At 43.3% G+C, this 2,349-nt stretch overlaps 1 pseudogene; it reads left to right on the top strand.

The window, feature by feature from the left end:
• On the top strand, positions 824–2,138 carry LOC110261220 (annotated as a pseudogene).

Genomic DNA, 2,349 nt, shown 5'->3' with positions numbered 1-2,349 from the left:
AAGGATAGGACCAAAATTGTGGCCCCACCGTGTAGCCAAGGACCAGGAAGTAGAGCTCATGTGAGAACATCCTTGAAAATTCCCAGTACTATCTGAAAGGAATTTTGACATGGTGGAAACTCTCCCAGAGCAGGCACGAAAAGAGTCGGAGAGACTCTGATGGCCATTAACTTGATGGTGACTCTTCATCACAGGATAATCTAACCTGTTTTGGAAAGTTTGTGATCTACAACTTAAGGGTCAAAGACTCCAGGAATCCAGCGTTCCAGTTCTTCTTTCTAAAGTCTTACAGCGTTAAGCAAACATAAATTCTCGCCAAAACTTGGCATCCTAATACATTGACTTTTAAAAGAAATTCAAGGAGTTCCAACTGTGGCTCAGCAGGTTGAGAACCAGACATCGTCTCCATGAGGATGCTTGTTCAATTCCTGATCTTGCTCAGTGGGTTAAGGCTCTGGCATTGCCGTGGCTGTGGCGTAGGTCTCAGCTGCAGCTCCAATTCTTCGACCCCTAGCCCGGGAACTTCCATAGGCTGCAGGAGTGACCATAAAAAGAAAATAAATAAATAAATAAAAATTGTTTTACATCCAGGGCACAATCTCTTTTCCAGACTAGAACTCCTCGAGGTTGAAGATTGACTCTGCACCACTAAACTCAGGAGGTGCTCAAGAAACATCTGCTGAGTCTAACTCAGGGCAAGGTTCTCTTACAATATCAAGAGTATTCACTGAATGCATTAATATAATTTTTAAATCCCAATTTTATTTTCACCTAGTTAAAAAAAAAAAAAAGCCTAACCTTATGCATCAATATGCCTGTTTTCACAAAGCCTTTGCCCACAGTCTGTAAGTTGTCCTAATACTAAGACCAAATGCCAAAAAGCAAATGTTTTTGCCTGGAGAAAATCTGGAAGACGCAATTATACTAAAACATACTGCTCAGAAGGATCTGTTTCACTGTTTCTGCTTGTGTAAGTGGCATAATTAGGCCTCTTCAAACCAAACAGTGTCCTGAGAAAAGAGTGAAAGCCAGAAACCAAAGTTCTCATAGCCATGGCCTCTCCATTTTGGGGCTGCGCATGGGATCTTACCTGTGGAGAGGACGAAGGAGACTAAAAGCCCAGCTCTCTAGGCTCGAAGGTCTAAGACAACGGAAAATGTCCCTGGTCCCTTCACACACACCCCACCCTTCAAACCAGCTGGCTTGAAACCAATCGGTGGATGATTTGTGACCTAATTTTGAAATGTCAGGTTACCTTTAAGGCTTTAGTGAGTACTTACTAGGCATAGGGTGCAGAGTTAGAAGATACAGATGTAAGGAAAAAGGCCAACAGTAGCTGTGCCAGTCTCATGGACTGACACCAAGCCAGGAAACCCTCCCGGAGGTACTCCTGGGCACCAAGTTGGGAAATATGAGTGGGCATGTGAGAACAAGATCCAAATCCATAGCAACCAGAGATGATGGAGCATCCTTCCAAGAGATGATGGTTGGACCTCCATCAGCTCAGCAGCCCCGTGATAAACAACCTCAACTAGAGGAACCACCAGAAGAGAGTCAGGATATTATACCTGCTCAGAAGGGCACCTGTAGCTCAAAGTCCTGATAGTGAAAATAGGAGCTGGCTCTGCTGAAGATCCTGGATGAGCCTGGAGACAGTCATGATGTCAAGAAGGAGATACCAAGTCAGGAAGCCATGAAAATGCCAGAAGCAGGTGAAAGACAACCATAGATTTAAACAAAGACAGATAGAAGCCAAGCATACTGTCCTTATGTTGGAAATTTGATTGTTAACCATCTCTCAAGAAAGTCTTACAACTTTAAAAAATAAAAGAGAAATGGCCAAAATAGGACTCTGGCCCCCAAAGTTTGGCTTACAAGCTAGTGGAAACTGTGGATGAATGGAAGACAGTATTTGTTCCTTGTACACTTACTGAGTGCCTACTTGAGCCAGAAGCCGTGCAAAGCAAGAGAGGTACCAAGGCTGAACTGGTTCCATCGTATTCAGTTCAGCGCTTGTTACTCATTCAGCAGGTACTGCTTGTCAAGCCTTAATATGTATGTAAATCATCTGAGGATTCTAATTCCATGGGTTTGGGGTGAGGCTTGAGATTCCACATTTCTAGCAAGCTCGAAAGGAATGCCAGGGCTGTTGGTCCCTGAACCACCCTTTAAGTAGTAAAGGACCATAGAGTGTCTTGCCCTTTGCTAAACCTCTGCCCTAATGAAGCTGATATTTTAACAATGAGCGTAAATATTAAACAAGGAATTACAGTAAGATACAATGTTTAGGGGTGTTTAAAGTCTTCTGGGGAGCATCTTGTGAGGGGATCTAATTTCACTTAGGAATCA

Source organism: Sus scrofa, chromosome 6, assembly GCF_000003025.6.
Source record: "Sus scrofa isolate TJ Tabasco breed Duroc chromosome 6, Sscrofa11.1, whole genome shotgun sequence".
Lineage (NCBI taxonomy): Eukaryota > Metazoa > Chordata > Mammalia > Artiodactyla > Suidae > Sus > Sus scrofa.
This window is presented reverse-complemented; position numbering and strand designations above follow the sequence as displayed.